At 34.5% G+C, this 20,774-nt stretch overlaps 1 long non-coding RNA gene across 1 annotated transcript; it reads right to left on the reverse strand.

Annotated features, from left to right (window-relative positions):
* Positions 1-3,937: 3,937 nt before the first annotated feature.
* On the reverse strand, positions 3,938-20,555 carry LOC105481689 (uncharacterized). The gene is made up of 3 exons (XR_987093.3): positions 20,376-20,555; positions 13,352-13,557; positions 3,938-4,246 (listed from the first exon to the last, which is right to left on the reverse strand). It is a non-coding gene; the product is annotated as an uncharacterized lncRNA (long non-coding RNA).
* Positions 20,556-20,774: the final 219 nt, after the last annotated feature.

The following is a 20,774-nucleotide window of genomic DNA, read 5'->3' on the forward strand; positions in this document are numbered from 1 at the left end:
AAGACTGTTGTTACTCTTTAAATAAAAAGAAACAATAGTAAAATATTTGTAGATGGAGAGTAATCTATACTTTCTAGCTTTATGCCATATATCCTTATGGAGTGTCTAATGTGTTTTAGCCATTTTGATAGGCAGGTAGACACTGCGGTACCAAGAAGGATTACATTCAATTTGAAAGACGGAAAATTACAATTAAAAATGCTAAAATATTATGATCAAGGTATGAAAAAAACCCCTACAGAAGCACATAGGAAGAAAATGAGAAACATTAACTTTAGGTATTCATTTCTCTGAGACGATTCCTGAAGACTGAAAGAGTTGTTTGTACACACTTCTGTAGATTACAGCAGAGAGAAGCTAAGGGATCCCAAATTATGTGATCACATTCACTAAGACCTAGATGTGAATAAGAACATAGCATTATGATCACAACAAGATGTGAATAAGAATGTATCATCATGATAAGCACTAGATTCAGGGTATAACAAAAAAGTTAGAAAAGAGATAAGTTAAAGTATTTTACTTCCAATAAAATGTTTCTGGTAAATTATCTATATATTTCAGTGTAAGGTATTTTTCATAGCATAAAATGCCTAGATACTCCCCATAATTTTCCATGACCCATTATTTTAGGACACTCTATTATAGCAGAAATCTAGATTTTTTTATGAATCTAATGCAGTTCATTATTCAATAAATAGCTTATTACTTCTCAACTGTCTTGCCTATGGGTATTTATTATGCAATTGGAATTATATTGGAGACCTCAACATAGCAATCTTTAAACAGGATGAAGCTTATTAAAGTATAACATAAATAATAAGCTTACTGCTACCATGTATATTATTTGCAAGGTTTTGATTAAAATCATGTCATAAAAACATATCTTTTCTTGGATAACTTATTTTACTCAGAGTTCAAATAAGGCTTATTTATGTAAATATAATTAATTCGATACCAAATTGCAGATAGAGTCTGATGGAAAAAGCTGCCCTATTTCCTAGTTTCTACATCACATGCAGCTGCCTCTGTAACAGTGATAGTGTTGCTGTCTCCCATTTTTATTTAAATGCACAAATTATTGGGGGAAAATGACTTGAATGTTTTATGGTATCATAGATAAGTCATTCTTAATGTGCAGCCTTTCTAAATTGTATGTAGTAAGCACACATTGATCAATATATTTTAAAACTGAATATGTACTCCATGACAAAATCGATACTGCTTTTGTTACCAGTGGAAGGTCTTGACTACAAGTCGTCCAGGTTCTTGGTATTTTGAACAAAGAACTGAATAAAAAGCATGAAGAAAGCAACAAAAGAATGAAGCAAGGAAAGCACAGACATATTGAAATGAAAGTACACTCCACAGAGTGATAGCAGGCTTGAGCAGGGGGTTGAAGAGCACTGGTTACAAAATTTTCTGGGGTTTAAATACCCTCTAGAGGTTTCCCATTGGTTACTTGGTTACACACTGTGTAAATGAAGAAGTGGCCCACAACCAATCTGGGCATAAGAAAATGAGAGGCTGAAGTGAAGTTACAAAGTTACACCCTATGCACATGAAGACTCCTTGCAGGAGGGGACCAATCAAAGGTACCTGCCATTTTTCCTTTGCCGCAGCAGTGGAAAGGGGGGTGTTGCAAAGGGAGTTGCCTCCGATCCTTTTGTTACTTGGGCATGGAGAGGTAGAGTTTTCCTTTTAATTCAGTTCTAGAAAGTCAGTGGGAATCCACCTTAGGTTCCCTACCTCCAGACCCTATTCTCCTGCCTCACTTTCATAAAGAAAAATAAGGCAACTTTTAAAAAAGAATCATTTGATTGGTGTCTAATAAAGCGTTATTTTCATGTTTTTTTTTCCCAATTATATTTCTGCAATGAAATTTCTTCAGGAGTCACAAATTCTTCTCTGGTTAATGAATGTTTCTCTGTCTGTGAGCAGAATATTATGAGACGATGGCTAACGTTATAAAAAAAAAAGTTCATTATGCATCACTGAAAGGAAGAACTACTAAGCAACTGAAGTCATCCTGATCTGAAGAAAATTTAATAGAAGGAAATTCAATATTTCATTTGATTCATAGCAAAGATTGGGTCCTGTGCTACAAAGTAGGGAAAATACTCATATCAAAGGTATTGCAAACCAGATAAACAACTATGCAATATCTTTTCTAAGTGAAATTTCAATTTTTTCTTTCACAATGGAACTGTAAATGAACAGAAAGATTACATCAACTTTAAGCACAGCTTTAAAATATAAATAGGACCAGTAATAAATTGATGGTGCATGTCTGAGCTTTTTTAAATTTCAATTTTCTGAACTTATGATTTCCTCATTTATTTTGTTATGTGCTTGTTTTACTGTACCTTTCAAGATACTTGCAATATTTTTATTTTCTACTTGGTAAAATTAAAATGCTAAAGTATAGTATTCTGTATGTTTGAGACTTTATTAGATGTATCAATTCAGTAAATAATTATTTAGAATTTAAAATAATTTCCTTTTGCAAAGATCTAGACATACTAGACAAACATTTAAATTTATTATTTTACTTAATTTTTAAAATAGAATGCAACCTTAATGTATGTGTTGTATATAAAAATATATAGAAAATAACTCAATATCTGTGTTAAAATTACTTCTTTGTCCATATTAGTTTCCATAGTTATTCCTAATTCTGTTGGGTTTTCTTTATTACTTATTTTAAAAAAATGAAGGATATGCAGGAAGTAAAGTTAAAATGTGAGTTTAAGAATGTAAAATTTAAATTCAAAGGAAGGAAGGAAAACAAACAACGAAAATAAGTTTAGAAGACACAGTTTACAAATACATTACATCATGATCACCAAAGCTACATTTTTAACTGAAAAGTTGCTGTTCATAATGATATGGGAGGGGGACAGGGAAGTGCTGAGTAAAGAAGGGTGGGGTACCTGGCAAGGTCTCCACCCTTGGGCCTGTGCCCAAGGACCTAAGTAAGGACAGACACTCTGTTTTCCTGCCCAAATGTTGCATTTTCCAAGAAGACTCTGGCCCACCACGCCCCCATTCCCCATCCTGTGCCCATGAAAACCCCAAGACCTTAGCGGGCACACACACAAGTGGCTGGACATCGAGAGGAACACACTGGCAGAAGAACACTCCAGCAGATGCCGGCGGGCCATTGATAGCAAAACACGCGAACACTCATGGGAATTCAGTCAGTGGAGAATCCGGCTGCTGGGCAGCCCGACTCCAGGGGAAGACCACTTTCCCCTTCCATCCCCCTTCGAGCCTCCCCATCCACCTTGCTGAGAGCTACCTCCAGTAAATAAAACCTTGCACTCATTCTACTAGCCCACGTGCGGTCCGATTTTTCCAATACACTAAGGCAAGAACCCCGGATACAGAAAGCCCTCTGTCCTTGTGATAAGGTAGAGGGTCTAACTGAGCTGATGAACACAGGCCGCCTGCAGATGGCAAAACTGAACGAGCATAATGTAACACAGCCCACTAGGACTTCAGAAGCTACAAACACTCAAACCCTAGACACTGCTGTGGGGTTGGAGCACCATGACCTGCCCCTCTGCATGCTCCTCCGAGGTATTTGAGCAGGCGGCGCACTGAAGAAGCAAGCCACACAACCATCGCACGCCTTAGGAGGGGGACAAAGGAACTTTTCCCGTTTCAATAATATTAATTATAATGACAATATAATTGCCTAAATCAAATAAATAGAGAATAATTATAGCTTGAGAAAATAGAAAATTCGTGTGATACGATTTTACTTAAGTGTAAAGGTACACTTAGAAACTTTGTTCCTGAACTTGAAATCTTATCTTTAATCTGAGAGGATATTCAGAGATATCTTAGAGGAAAAGGATATTCTGGAAGTGCAAGAAAAAAAGAAAAAAAAGTATAAGAAAAGCATATGAGGTAGGCCCCACACTTACCCCATCTTTCTTCCTAGAAAGAGTCTCTCAAATTTGACTCAGGTAGATGAAACCGAAGGACAATATGGTAGTCCAGCTGAGTAGACAAAGGTCAGAATTCAGGAGCAGTGATGCAGTTGGAACTTTTCAAGGAAACTGTGTGGGACTGGGGTTCACCAAAAATCCTTATCCAAGGTCTGCTTTCATTGTGCTCATGATGACACTTTAAAGGCCAAACAGAAAGCAGCTGCGACAGACCGAAAGGTTCACATGGGGCTGGGAGACTTTGGCATTCTGACCCATCTTAGTGGAGAGACTTCAATAATTTGAGACATCTGCTGAGACAAGAGAAAGGGCATATTTTAAGAACAAGGACCACATCGTGTTGTAAGAACTTCTCTAAACCCTTTAAGACAAAGCCTAAAGTGAAGCCTCAGAATGTTCAAGCAAAACTACCATACATTAACTGTTAGTTAGAACAAAACTAAACACTCTGTAAAGGAAGACAACATACCTCAAACCTGGATGTTAAAAATAGCAGTCAAGGAGTTTAAAGAAACTATTATAATTGGAACTTACAAGAACAGATGATCTTAAGAAGACAAATCATAAGACAAACATTTAAATGATAGTCAACTGCACAAATCTGCAAGTGAAGAATACAATATTTGAAATGAAATACATTTATTGGATGGGTTTATTAGGAGATTAGACCCTGCAGAAGAACAGATTAGTGAACATTAAGAATTTACTAATATAAACTATTCAAATAGAAACTCAGAGAAAAAAATTAAAAATAAAAATGGTAGCGTTTCAGTGAGTTATGGCAAAGTACCAGTGAACTATGAGGAAGTTCCTAGTAATGTAGTACATATGTATTTGGAATCTCAAAAAAAAAAAAAAAAAGAAAAGAAAAAGAAAGAGCTTAAAAGATCAAAATAGTGATTGAAAATTTCCCAAATTTGTTGAGAAACATTGACTTCAAGACCCATGCAGCTCAGTGAATGGGAAGCACGATGAATACCAAAAAAACCCCCCACACATTGCACGTTATAGTCAAACTGCTGAAAATCAAAGGAAAAACTCTTTAAAGCAAGAAGAAAATCATATAATACCCACAGAAAACAATGATACAAACAACAGCTAAATTATCATCAGAAAATAAAGGTATAAAAAGAATTGTATATTTAATATGCTAAGAAAGTAAACTGCCAACCAATAATTTTGTATCCCATAAAAATATTATTAAATAGATGTATGTGAAATACATATTCAGAAAAATGAAAACTGAGCACATGGTTCACCATATATATGCAGTACAAGAAATGCTAAAGAAAACTCTTCAGTCTGAAAATAAATTATACTATACGAAAATTCAGGTTTGTAGTTAGGAATAATTAGCATGGTAAATGACAAATTATAAACATGTTAGTAAATATGTGAATGATTTATTTCCAACAAAAAACTGTTTAAAGGTAATAAACTTTATCATTAGGTAGGACTTGTACTATGCATGGAAGTAAAATATGTATTAGAAACAACACAAAGGATAATTGGTTAATGAAAAAAATGTTATCAAGTTGAGAGTTTCTTATATTTGTGTAATGGAAATTATGAAGTGTAAAGTAATACAATATTAATTCTAAATAAATTATGAAAATGTAAGGAGGCCTATTTCTATCTTAGCTACAAACACTAAAAGTTATAAAGAGAAGTATAGCAAAATGTAGAGAAAATAGATCAAATATTAAAATATACTGGTGAACTCCAGAAAAGACTGAAAAGAGAAAATTGTTTTTAAAAAGCACATAAAACAAATTGAAAGCAAATAGAAAAATGGTGGATGTCAACACAAACATACCAACAATTACATTAAATAAAAATAGAGAACTTTTTTTTCTGATAAAATGAATCAATTATTACATTGAATTAAAAAAAAAAATGACAGCATACTGTCTATAAGGAACCCCAGTTAAGATAGATGGAAAGTCACAGGTAGGTTGAAAGTAAAAGGACAGAAAAATAAACAGTGAAATCTACAGTCAAAACTACTGTATATACAGCTTTTTCAAAAAATTGAACATGGAGTATTTATCAAGATAATTCATGACTTGTCTATAAAATATATCGCAATGCAAATAAAACAAAATCCAAATAAAAACAGAAAATGGTATATCAAAACAGTCATGCTGATAAAGCAGTGCTTGGTGGGGGGGAGGGGAAACAACACACAAATGTGCTTCTCAGGAGGCTGAGGCAGGGGGATCATTTGGGTCCAAGTTCTTGAGGGTGTAGTGAGCTATGATTGAGCCACTGCACTCCTGCTTTGGCAACAGAGTGAAATACTGTCCTTTCTCCCCCCCTGAAAAAAAAAATCAATTCAAGGTTTGGGACATAGCAAATTGTGCTTCATCAAGCTCTCTACTTAAATGGGATACACACTGAAGTTTGAAAACTCTTGGTTTTAAGCCATTTCAGTTACTTCTCGTCAGAGAGATACATGCCCAATGCTGCTCATTGCTGTCATGGACAGTGAGAGCAATATTGCTGCACTACCACTGCCTGAACAATACTTTTAAAAGTAGACAAATTAAAAGGCAGATTTCAATTCAATCAACTGTAAACTAGAATAGTTGCTGTTGAAGCAGTCCATCACATTTCAGACCTTTACCAGGGGCTTGGTAGTGTTCAGTAACTGAAGTGCAACAGACATTAGCTTCTTAAGGAACTCCTCCAATTAAAATAGGTAGGACATTAAAAATGCACCTTGAAAAGTACTTCAAGTCTGTGTCTTCATGGAGATGCTTTAATATATATTTTTAATTCAAAACACAAATCATTTGGTTAAAATATTAATTTATCTAACAGTGCCTTGCTGTTTTGAACATTTGACTCAACTGACTGGTTAATTCATTCTGTATTTTCAAAACAGTTGTACAGAAATATTTTGGGAAAATGTAGAAGTTACAATATGAAGAATGCCAACATTTCCTAATGACCTCATTAGAATTCTAAGCTCATTGAATTAATATTTTTTAGTTTTGGTCTCATGGATTTATGAAGTTTAATTCAAGCTATGAATTTCTAAAGTACAAATATCCATACTAATTAAAATTCAGTCACAACAGACAAGCTTAATTGGGACAAAAAAACTCCTGAGAAAATTACAGTAGATTATTTCAAGTCTGAGCATTTCAAGGATTTCTTTGTTATGCCAAGATCCAGTTATTAAGATTTCTCTTGTCCTTTCATGATCTCTTCACAATAAATTTTACTTTCTAGGCAGTTTCATAAATGAGTAACTGGCATACTACTTCCAGTTTTCAGAAGGACTTTGTAATGATGAGCAAAATTGCTGTGATTTACGTTCTGTCCTATAGATGATAAAACAGAAATAAAAGAAAGTATGGGATAATTATAAACACAGTGATAGAATCATCTTTTTATAAGAATATTAGAAGCAAAAGATCTTGGACAGATTTACTCTGCCAGTACAGATGCTCATTTAAATATTTCACAAAATTCAATATTAAATAAATTGACAGTAATATCTTTATTTCAAGTGTAATTTAGAAATCAGGAAATACTAAAGTCAAAATTATAGATTTTAAATTGTGTTTGCAAATTTCTAATCTTACTTTATATTGTCTGAAAATCCAAAATATGCTGCATATTTAAATGTCAGTGTCTTGGTCGGATGTCCAGGCTATAATAATAAATACACCAAAATGTCAAGTGACTCAAACACAATAAAAGATTACTCCTCAGTCACATAATACTCCAATGTAGCTTCATGATCAATAGGCAGTTCTCCTTCATATAGTGTGTCAGAAATCCAAGCCCTTTAAGTCATTTGGTTCTCTCATCCCCTAGGCCTGAGACCTTGTTATTATAGGACTCCAGCTAGAATACAGAGGCAGTTTGAGAAGAAAAACTCATGCCAAGCTTAGTCTCAAAATAGCACCCATTACTTCTTTCATGTACTACTCTTTAGAAAACAGTCATATGGTTATATCTAAAGCAAGGGAAGTTAGGAAGTGTAAAATAGTTGTGTGCTGAAGAGAAAATGCATTTTTGATTAACTGATAGCATTCTCTGCAGCAGTCAGTTTAACTTAATACTAATTCAATACTTCCCAAAAAGTTCACTTTATAGAGACAAGCTGAAGTGGAACTGTCATAGTTTAAATTGTATTCACAGCATAAGTATTGAGACATTCCAATAAAGAGATAAGACACAAAGAGCAATTTCACAAAAGCACACCCAAATCATAAACTTACAACACAGGGTTGTGTGTCTGTGTTTGTGTGCACTCTTATGTGATGTCTATGGAAGTTAGCTATGGTAGAATAAAGAAAAATGTTGGTTTTGTATGTGCATTTGAACATAATTCTCATTAAGATGTGGCTTTATCTGTTCCCACTGCTTCAATTATCACTCTTGAACAGGTATGAAACACGGGGTATTCAAAATAAGGTAAGTTACAGATTCAAACATTCTAAGTATGCGATCTTGGTAAAGCTGCTTACTAATTTTGAGCTTACTAATAACGTGAGTTTGGGGAAGTTTTTAAATCTCTTTGATCTAGCTTCTGATTTTTAAAAAGACAATTTTTCTACTTTGAACATTTTGAGGATCACATGAGATAATACATAACAACACTCTGACTCACAAAAAACAAACTGTAAATACTACCTATTTTTATGACTCCCGTATCTCCAGTTCTGATCTCTTTCCTGAACGCGTGGCCCATTTTTTTCAACTTCTTATTTTTTTATTTTATTTTGCAATTAGTTAAAAGCACTGCTTCCTACTTTTACTAAGATAAGTAGATTCCACTATTTAAAAAAAAAAAAAATCTGGGCCGGGCGCAGTGGCTCACGCCTGTAATCCCAGCACTTTGGGAGGCCAAGACGGGTGGATCACGAGGTCAGGAGATTGAGACCATCCTGGCCAACACAGTGAAACCCCGTCCCTACTAAAAAATACAAAAAAATTAGCCGGGCGAGGTGGCGGGCGCCTGTAGTCCCAGCTTCTCCGGAGGCTGAGGCAGGAGAATGGCGTGAACCCGAGAGGCGGAGCTTGCAGTGAGCTGAGATCTCGCCACCGCACTTTGGCCTGGGCGACTGAGCAAGACTCTGTCTCAAAACAAAACAAAAAATCTGTAGAATTACCTCCATCTCCATCATAAAGCCTCCACTACAGCCTGATTATATCTCGTGCATAATAAGCTAATCGCATAGTAGACAGTATGTATGTCCTCATTAGGCTGTTTCCACGTTTTTCTAAAAAGATTATTTTCTAAGTCTTCAAAGGCATCTTGAGGAATTCTCAAATCTTACTATGATTTTCAAGGCTCGTCACAAATTCACCTTATCAAAACTTTTGCAACATCATTTCCTGTCATTCTCTTTCCCTGATCCATAAATACTATCTTAAAGTCTAACTAAAGGTTCGCACACAGAAAAGCTATTATAATCATTAGTTTATACATCTGTCCATCCTGGAAACCAGTGGTTAATCTGAGACAATAAATTCATGATTTTTTAGTTAAGTTTGAGTTGTGTTGTTGTACCTTGTACTTTAAGAAATCTTACCAAAATTATATTATCCTATTTAATCCTCATAACAAATCTGTAAGTTAAGCAGACTGATTTTACACAGGAAGAATTTGAGATGTCATGGTTATATGAATTCCTTAAGGTAATTCATATAGTAGAGAGTAAAGGGTAAAACACAGATCTGAAACCAAGTGTGTCTCATTCCAGTAACTGCTTGGTTTACTGCTCATCATTCTCCATTTGTCCATTAAACAACTGCTACCAACTTATTTAATCTGTCAAATAACCATAAAAGATCATATATTGTGTTTGTTTTCAAGAAATAAAGAAGAGAGGAAGGAAGAAGGATAGGAGGGAAAGAATACATGTCTAGATACATATATAGATACCTTCATATGTATATACACTGACAACTTTTTATACTATGGAAATTTAAAATATTGGTGATAAAATAATAATATTACACTTCAACTCTGCAAATAAAGCTAGTTCAGGGTAATATTAAATGATTCTATGTTTGTCTGCCAGGCACTGAATATTAGGATTTGGCATGTGGTATTTCATATCAAAAGTATGGGATACTGGACAAATTATAGCTCTTACACCCAGTTCGGTTGTTTTTCTTTTCTCTTTTCACTGGATACAGGTGAACATTTTAGTCAATTAATGCCTTCTTCTCTAATAGCTTTTGCTATCCCTTTTGGAAGATTTAGCCCTCATTTTCAATTACATTTAGAGAAATTTTATTTAGATCATCTCTAAAAACTCAAAGTCCATAAGTCAAAACCAAACTCACTGCACAAGCTGGTTTCTTCTCATGAGTTCTGGGATAATGTATAATTTTTTTTCCCAATAATTGGTATTCAATATTTCACATTAAAATTTAACTGCTCAGATCACATTATTTTACACATTCAATCAGTGTTCAACACCTGAAAATTCAGTTCCCTACATTCAAGCATGCCCGTATATTTCTCCACTCTGATTTGCATGTCAGTCACCAAACTATGAAGTACACAGATAAACACATTTAGCAGATTTTTCAGAAATTATACAGAAAAATTGAATATTACTGCTTTACCAATATTTATTATAATAATATTTTTAAATACATAAATGATAAGAAGAAAACCAAAAACAACTCTTTAAACTTAAGATAGATGATGTTATTTTCCTATATACTGCTGACCCTCCAAACATACATTTTTAATCATTCTTTTCCAATGATTCTCACAGCTCAGACATCAAATATTCTTCTCCAAACAACTACATGGACATTTTACAAGCACCTCAAACAAAGCATATTCATAACTAAACTCATTATCTTTACTCACCTTTGTATTTTCCTCACTATTCCTAATCTCAGTTAATGACATTGTCATTTATCACCTCTTCATTCCTAAGACATATAAGGCTATATACACATTGTAAATATTCCTGACATGTACTAAATAAACACAGAAATATAATATTAGTCTACATAGCTAGAGTTTTCCCCACTGATATAAAAATTGAACTAACTATAAATGTTATTGGAAAGAAAAATATTCACATTTGGAAACAGGAATTTATCCATGCAACAAGGCATAAAACCTTTGGAAACACAATTGTTATAAATGTGTAATAGCCTATTTGAATAATCTACTTATTTAGATCTTCATATTCTTATGTAATTGAATAGACACATGTGTGTGTCTGTGTGTGTGACAAATTTTACCAAAACATTTTGAAATTTCTAAAATGCCGATTTCAACCATTATTATGCTGCCTTCATAAAGCATGAAAAAAATACATCCTCAGAAGTTCTCAACATATAATCATATATTACATTGACCATCATGCCAATGACTATCTCTCATACCCTCTTATGTAATTTCAACATTTACTAGTGAATAATAAATATTTACATTATACCATATTTTAGAAAAAAAACTTTATAAGTTGAAAGTATTAGAGAAAACCCAGGAGTTACAGAAGAATTCCACTTTAATTAAGATAAAAATGCAATAACAAGATGTAGTAAATTCTTGTAATTTTATGTTGCCTCAACATCCATTTTGAATACAAGTTAACTTTCTCATACCAGAAGCAGGGCTCAGTCACCCTTGACAGTTTCCTGTTCTACCTCATACCCAAATGGCTCAAGCCAAGCCTGTGGCTAGAGGAAGTACTTAGAGGTCTCTCTTCTGCCTCGCGTACTGCGCTCCCTAATTTCCCACCAATTTCTTTAAAAAGGCTATTCAGGCATTTGCCCACCAATCTAAAGTGACACACTCTCGATTCCCTTATATATAGATTGTTAGTTACCATACACTTCTCTCTCTCTCTCTCTCTCATACACGCGCACACACACACACACACTCTCTCTCTCTGATTCTCCATTCCTGCCTCATGTGGCCAGGAGACAGAGGACTGCCCTCCTGACTCAGTAGGCCCTCTTTGCTCAGAACTGTAGATAAAAATATTTGAATTTGTTTCCTATTGTAGCGTGTTGAATTTGCACTTTCTATCTGAAGAACCAAGGGCTATCTCAGGCCAGGTTTTTCCTGCGATGCCAAGGAGAACACAAATCCAGGCTCCCAGTGTCAGAGCAATGGTCAAGCAGGCCTAAACTGGACATGGGTCAGACAAGAGCCACAGGGAAATCTGCCAGCATAAACAAGTTTCCCATGTGAGGGACCCCCTGAGGCGGGGTGGTAAAAGAAGTATCCATTAAGGGTACATTGTTAAACACCCATGCCCAGCTCTCCTTTATTTCTTGTTAGGGCAAAATTGCTAGCTACTCTGATACTAGAACCCTGATTTAGGAGGAAACTCCCAAAACACAATATATAGAAATAAAATGCCTGTTTTATTCTCTAGATTAATATCAATTAATATCATTTAATATAATCTTTTATGAAATAGAGCAATGATTAGTAATATTTAGATTTTATATTAAACTTAAAAACCTCATGTAAAATAAAGCATCAGTATTCAGAATGGAAGGTCTGCATGAGTAAGTCACTGTAAAAATATCATTAGTATGTAATGATCATGCTGATATTCTGTTTTTCTCTCCAAATCTATTATCCTTTTGCCTACAGCACAAGGAAATTGATATTTATAGATTGATTTGCAGGGTGGCCTTTCCTCCTATTTCCCTGTTAGACTTCACCAATAAAAGGCACCACAAAAGACGAGACATTGGACTAGAAAAAAGGTTAAGGGATTTATTTCTTTCCCTCCCTTCTTGCCGGTCCAAGACTGTCAGTGGCTGTATTTCACTGTTAACAGCACAGCTATGGTTAAGTGATTCTCAGCTACAGACACAACTTGCTCTGGATCCTAGCCACTGCTCCACACCGTTGCACCTTTAGCAATGATAAATTTAGAGATGATAAAGTGCTTCACCATCTTTTCTTGATTTCCCTTTATTGTGCTCACACATCTTAAAACAGAATCTTAAATTTTATTAAACTCCCCTTAATTCCCCCCTCTTGGTAAAGCATCTCTTTTATGCATAGAGTTTATTTATTTAGAATTGGTTCTAGGAGTGGCCCCAGAAAATGATCCATTAAAATAGGATTCTGGCAATGGCTTGATGATAGGTTTGAAGAGGGAAACCGACTGTAATCATAAAGCTGATGAGGAAAATTTCTGGGTTCCCCGTATCAAAAACATACTTTATAAAAATGTGTACACGTAACAAAAGAGGATGTAGAGGGAAAGAAGATAGACTATGCTGGGTATTACTCATTTGATCCTCAAAAATATCTGGCAAATTTATAACAGTTATCTATCGTTACATAACCAATCACCCCAAAATTTAGAGGCTTAAGGCAACTTACATTTATTCTTTTTTACAATACTATGGCTCAAGAGCACAGTTTTATTTACCTGAGTTAGGCAAGAATGTTCTTTCCTTGATTTGTCTATGTAATTAGGGTCAAGTGGCAGATTAGCTGTGTTGACTGGTCTAGGATTGGCTGAGTGTGGCTGGTCTAGGATGTCCTTAGCTGAGATTACTCATCTCTTACCTATGTGGTCTCTCATTCTCCAGCATGAGGTTAGTTTGGGTTTGTAATGATGCCGTTGGTAAGATTCTAAGAAAGATAAAGCAGAAGCAGCAAGGTTTTTTGACACTTGAGTTTTAAAGTGGCACAACATAATTTCCACCATATTATATTAGTCAAAGCAAAGTATATACGAACACAGGTTCAAGAACTGGAGTAAGAGATGCCACTTCTTGAAGGGAGAAGCTGCAAAGTTACATTGTGATGATAAGGGACACATGGATTGGTGAGGATTTGAGGATATTTTTGGCACTCAATCTACTTCAAAATTTCACCACTCTGTTCTGTCTGAGGAGCTCATTCTTATATATTACAGCAAATAATTCTCATCTTTCATCTTCTTATTGGGTTTGACAACTGAGAGACACCAGTAGCACATTAGAGACTATCAAAGCATGTCAGACCACAAGTTATTTATGGCTGAATTTCTCTCTCTAAGCTAAACGTTCTCACCTAGTGAACTTTAAGATACACTTTTATTCATGATTCCATATTACTCTTCATTAATTAAAATACAACATTTTTTTAAAGTTAATGCATAGTAATTAAATTTTCAGATATTTTAATTTACTATTCAGTGACAAAATATCTATAACTTTGGAATAACATTCAGAATTGCTCTCGATGACACATTATCATTAAAATTGGACATTAAAATATCTTCAAAATATTTTAATTGAAAGTATATCCTTGTGAGGATATTTTTAACTGAAAAATTACTATTGTGGTTTCAAAATGCGCCTATATTTATTTCCATATTGTAAGAAAATTATCTTCAAATTAAATCAATTTTTAAAATAACATACTTTGAGCATTGATTTTATCTAATTATAATATGTGAATTTTTTTTACATTATTATATTTGACTTTCCATATTTCCCTGGGGTAAGAAACATATCAAAATAATTGTTAATGCTTGAATCTTCATTTTACAAACTATGTTTAATGAGCATTTTATATTGTGGATATTATAGAATATATTTATTTCAACTATATTGTTATAGATTGCCAGATAAGAAAAGGGTTATATTTATTTCAATGTTTATCTAAAAAAATTATAGTACATACATTTCACAAAGTTTATATCAACATTTATTTGGAAAAAATATAAAGATTGAATTCATGAATATTTCTCAAATTTGCTTTATCCATCTCCAACTCTATATCTGTATCTATATCGATATATTTATATAATCTCATCATTTTCATTATAGGCACCAGTGTATCTGTGTGTCTTCATTGAGCCAATTGCAAGCTACTATCACTTTAATTGTACTGTTAAATATTTCCACATACATCTTCTAAGAGTCAAAGCTATTCATTTACATAATTTCAGTAGTAGTATCACAATTAAGTAGAATAACTGCACCTTTATGCCATCTAATGTTCAACCAATATTTAAATTTCTTTTCACAGCCCTCAACATCTCTTTTATTGATTTTTTAAACCATATTCAATCAAGTCTCAGACAGTACCTTTATTTGTTATATTTTTCAGTTTCTATCTAGAAAAATCCCCCAACTGGTTTTTATAGTTTTGTTTTTAAATTCTTGTTTTTATGGTGTACACTTCTGATAGAATCTAGTCAGTTGTCTGGTCGATGGTCCACACATTCTGGATTTGTCTCAGTGTTGTCTCATGGCGTATAACTTGTTCCACTACTCCATGTGTTTTGTCTGGGCTTATGTCTAAAAGTTTGATTTTTTTTAAGTGAAACAGGATCGGTAAGAATAATGTATAGGCAATGGTACATCCATTATGTGGCATCACATCAGCTGTACATAATGTCAATTTGTCCCAATGTTAGTTTTCCTAAGTTTGACCATTTGGTTAAAATAGTACCTACCAGATTTATCCACCTTAAAGACACATCTTTTTCCTTTCCTGAATAGTAGAGGAGTCTGTCTGCTGATATTTTGACAACATAAAACTATTATGTTTCCGAAAGTACTTTGAAACAATCATTATTTTTCCATTAAATTACTACGCTTATGGTGGAAAAATGCTTTTAAAAAATTTTAAGATGGCATCTCATGTATTAGCCTATATTCTTCTGAAAAGAAAATATTTTCTTACCACTGTCTTTTATTCACTTAGTTTATTGAGAGTCAGTATTTAATAAGTAAACTCAATTAATATGATTTTGGTGTTCAAATGATCAGCTTTGATTCAAAGCTTAATCAATAATTAAATATAATAAACGACTCTCATCAATTCTAAAGATTCTTCTATTGTCTTTCATTGGATGAAGCTCATCATCTGATACATTTCAAAGGAAGGGATCATAATTAAGTTTTTCTTTTGTTTTTGAATGTTTATTGCTATTTTAAGTGCTCGGTTTAATCTTTCAAGTTTCTTGAAAACAATGCTCCTCTGTTGCTTTCTTTGTATATTTTTGTTACTCTCTGGGGAATACTATTCCGTTATATTTTATTTTTATTTTACTTCATCCAAAATAAATGGATTATTTTGGAAATAAATAGGAAGGATAATTTTGCATTAATTTGGGGCTGCTGTTAAAGGCATGGTTATAAACTTTTTTATATTGTATTTTGTAACTCCCTTTTCTTATTGCCTAGACTATGGTATGAAGGGTTTCTTCTGTGTATAATTAAACCATAATAGCTTTCCTAAGATAAGATTTTTGTTGTTTTCTTTAGATTGACCATTCAAGTTATTTTTTTTACTGGCACAAGATCAGCTTTTCAATATATAAATTCTGATATCCTTATTAAACCAGAATCTTTATTCTTCTGATTTTGAACATTAGTTATTTTTTCCTTTTTAAATATTTTTGCCCTTCAGATTCTATAATTCATGTATGTGTGTGTGTATATATATGTGTGTGTGTGTGGTGTGTGTGTCCATATATATCTACTTGTGTATTGATACCCATATGTTTTAAACATTGACCACAGAGATATATACATACACATACAGATAAATACAGGTTGATCTATTTTATCTATGCTTATTTCTCCTTGCTCTTCCTAAAAATTATTGTCCTTGGCCAGCTGCGACAGCTGCGGTGGCTCACACCTGTAACCCCAGCACTTTGGGAGGCTGAGGCAGGTGGATCACTTGAGGTCAGGAGTTTGAGACCAGCCTGGCCAGCATGATGAAACCCCGTCTCTACTAAAAATACAAAAAAAATTAGCTGGGCAAGGTGGAGGGCACCTGTAATCCCAGCTACTTAGGAGGCTAAGGCAGGAGAATCACTTGAACTTGGAAGGTGGAGGTTGCGGTGAGCTGAGATCACACCACTGCACTCCAGCCTGGATAACAAGAGAGAAACTCCGTCTCAAAAAAAAAAAAATTTTTTTAACCCTTTATGCTTATTCCTTTATTTTCAGTTTGCATTTGTCCTTCCACTGGCATCTTGTAATAATTAATCATGAGATGATGATGTCTTGTACTTCAATAGTTTCTCTGTTCAATTTCTTCTATCTCAAGTCTTTCTTTTGCATGTATATTGTAATTATGAGTTTATGCCTGTATCCAATTTGCTGCATTTCTTTTGTATCTCTAATTTATTTTAAAATTTTATTTAACTAGGGTGAAAAATTAGTGTACAGTTAACCTTTGCCATTTTTTCCATATCAGAGACCATTTATATTTTTAAACATAACATTTTTGATTGGCAATTTTTAGTCTTATGGTAGATTGGTATGGCTATAAATGATGTTCTCTTGTTAATAATAAACTTTCTAGAAATGTTCTGAATCAACAGGAGACAAATTGGGGTGGAACGGGAAATGAGCCTAGATAACATCTTCATTTTATTTGTTTATTGTTTATTATTCTGAAGGTACAGTGAAGTTCACGTCTTTAATAAATGATACCTTCATGGTGGGGAGAGGTCAGTGTGCTTTCTGCTTCTGACTCTATGATATTTTTTTGTTTCCATGGCTTTATGAACTACAATGGCATGCTTATTTCTCTTTGTTCACCACCACCAAACTTCCTTCCTGTTCTTAAGTACTTCCCATGCATCCTCTTTTAAAATTTTCCTTTTTTAATGCGCCAGATCTGACCCATTGTCAGCATTCCTTACCAAGAACAGGAAACTCTCTCTGGGGCAGTTTTATTTATGTTTCATCACTGTTTTGGTCCCTCTACACACTTTTATTTTAAAATATTATTTTTTTAAATTTAGAAACGCGGTCTCACTCTGTCACCCAGGCTATCCGAACTAAAGCTCAATGGAGCTTCAAACTCCTGCCCGCAGGGGATACTCCTACCTCAGCCTCAGCCTCCCAAGTAGCTGAGATTACAGACACACACCACCACACCTGGAAAAGTAAAAAGTCCTCCCTTTTTGCAATCTTCTTGCAATCTATTACTCATCAAAATGGCTCCACATCTGTGTCTGCTATTTTCAAATGTTGGTTTCCCAAGATAAAAGTAAATTCAGTTTTAAATTATTCTGTTTCCTGTTCATGCAGTCGGATGGGGGAAGCAGTTCAGAAATAAGGCTATCACTATTATCTTATGTATACTAAGAAGTTTCAAGCCAATGATTCTTAAATATTTGAAAGTCGATGGAATTAAAATATATGACCATGACCACATATTTTTAATCTACTGATCCATGTAATAAAAAACACCATAATTAAGACAATGGAGCAATAAAAATAGGAAAACTTGTCCTGAGAATAAAGACAATAGCTTAAATTTTTAAAAATAAAGTCTGAATAGCCATTCAGGCCAGCAAAGATATCAAGTGAGGTTAATTAGCAGATTATAGTAAATCTGACCCAATGAGAAAAAAGCAATGGCTCATTTTTATGACTTATTTATTTACTCAGTACCACAAGGAAATGACTATTTTGTCCTTCAAAGATATATTTTTAAGAGTCAGATAAAATACAGCACAGGTTGTCATGTATTGATTTTCAATTATGGTAACCCATAAATTTTGTAACCGGGAAGTTTGCAGTTTTATCATGTATTATACACTTGCCTTCTGAATTTTCTGCTATATATGTAAGAGGTGCTGTAATGATTACCCTTCTTTCTTTTCTCTCCTATCCTTCCCCTGTTTCTCCTCCAAATTCTTTTTTTCTTATCAAATATGTATTTCTTCAGTTGAAAACAAAAATAAATGAATTATTTTGGAAATGGGAAAGATAATTTGGCATCACTATGAAGCTACTATTAGAGGAATGCTTATAACCTTTTTGATACACTCATTCTGTCTTTAAGGAAAAAAGTGAATTCTGTAAATGTAAAGAAAATTAGAAAATATAAATATTGAACACTGCTGCTGTCTAGATACACTGGTTATGTGCTTATTCATGCTTTAGGGTCTTATTACAAAACATGATTTCAGGAATTTTGCTCTTTAGGAGTTTTATACTGAAAGATTCAGTGAAATTGGTAGTAATATAGCATCTCTCTTTCCATGTTTGACTAAAAATTTAAAAACACTGAGGCAACCTATGGGATTATTAGTTGAAGTTCTTCTTTTCTTATACATCACACAATAGTCTGAAATTAATTTTACCAATTTCCAGGCACATGCTTATAATACAGGAGTTAAAAAGAAATTATTTAGGTAGATAATGAGGGTACAGGAGACCTTGGTAAGGCTTTTTCTTTTAAGAAAAAGCAGTCCCCAAACCATTTCTTTTCTAACAAAAAGCATCCTGAGGAGTAGAGCTGCAAGCATAGATAAGCAGGCTGGAAGCTTGCATAGACAAATGCTGGCAGCTGTACTCAAAGTCAGGCCCACCCAGTATGGTGATTCCCCCTCCCTTTTCTTTGTCACCACATGTGCAGGTGTCATAGTGCCGGCCAGGTAGAGGTCACATTTGCATAATAAAAGGGAGGGCCAGTTTCTACAAGGGGTATGTAAATGACACACTTGGTCAAACCAATCCCCTGGGACCTATGTAAATAAGACACCACCTCCTCAAGCCTCCTCAGATTACCTACTGCTTCCCACCACAAGGGTTTTTGTTTGTTTGTTTGTATTTGGAGCCCTCCTCCCTTTTTATGGAGGAGCTGTATTCTTTCCTGCCTACTAAACTTTCTGCTCCTTAACCCGCCCCATGTGTGTCCGTGTTGTTAAACTTCTTGGCGTAACACAACGAACCTCAGGTATCTCCTCAGACAATGAAGGTGCTTCACTTATATTTCACAACAAAGGACTTTGTAAAGTCTTAATAGGAGAGATGTATTTGCTTATATCATTGTTTTGCAGATTGTATTTAATGAACATCGATCAAGAGAAAATCACTGGGCCAGGGAACAAGAGTGTGAGGATGTGTTGGCAAGAGTGATGATAGGAATATGACTAGGATGCAAGAAGAAATGTGTTTTCCACTTATCAGGGAAAATACAAGACAATAAAGCATAAAACATAATGCAGGCTAACTGGGGTGGGCAGTTTGCCAATGTGTGGGTAGATTGAATGATTTCTACATTAAGATTCCATTAGTTTTATGGAAAATTATTATTTTTAAAATGCTATTCTAAGTGGTAAGCATGATTAGACTATTAATTATAGTGGCATTAAAATTTCCATTATGCTAAAAATATATTAATGAAAACCCTAATCCTGTGAAACTTTCTTTTGTTTGACTAGGAAAAACATACACACACACACACACACACACACACACACACACACACACACACACAGTCAAAGGGGAATGACTTAAAAACAAGGCAGGATAGGAGTTTCCAGCACTCACTCCCATGGAGAAACATTAATTTAAACAACTATTCATGCATGAAAATACCATCACAAGAGCTAAAGCCAGGTGAGAAATTATAGTACCTAAATACAGCACCGAAATTAAAAAATATATTTGAAGAAGGTAGGAAGGACAGCTTCATGTTACCTGTGCCATACTTCTCCCAAGATTATCCAGTGAAACACAAACAAAAATACTCTCCATGTGAAACGAAAGTGAAGTGAGAATCAATCTTTGCCACAGACCACAGCACCAGGCCAGCCCCAACAGTGCCAGGCACTTAGTCCATCCCCACATACTTTGTCACTAGGCCATTTAGAGAACAAGGCTGGCACTTATGTACCCAAGGTCAATGCCTGCTTCAGCACAAGGTTGCTCTCCCTTAGACTTAGACCTTTCAGACCAACCATTGTGATCTCAAGCTGCAGGCCCACCTCCCTGGAACCAGTCACCAGGCCCAACCCAGTGGACCCCAGAAACAGGGCAGCAAAACTGGGCCCAGGACCCAGACCTGAGATGTGTCCCTCTGGACTGAGCTATCAAGCC

The sequence above is a fragment of the Macaca nemestrina genome, chromosome 16 (assembly GCF_043159975.1).
Source record: "Macaca nemestrina isolate mMacNem1 chromosome 16, mMacNem.hap1, whole genome shotgun sequence".
NCBI classification, from domain to species: Eukaryota; Metazoa; Chordata; class Mammalia; order Primates; family Cercopithecidae; genus Macaca; species Macaca nemestrina.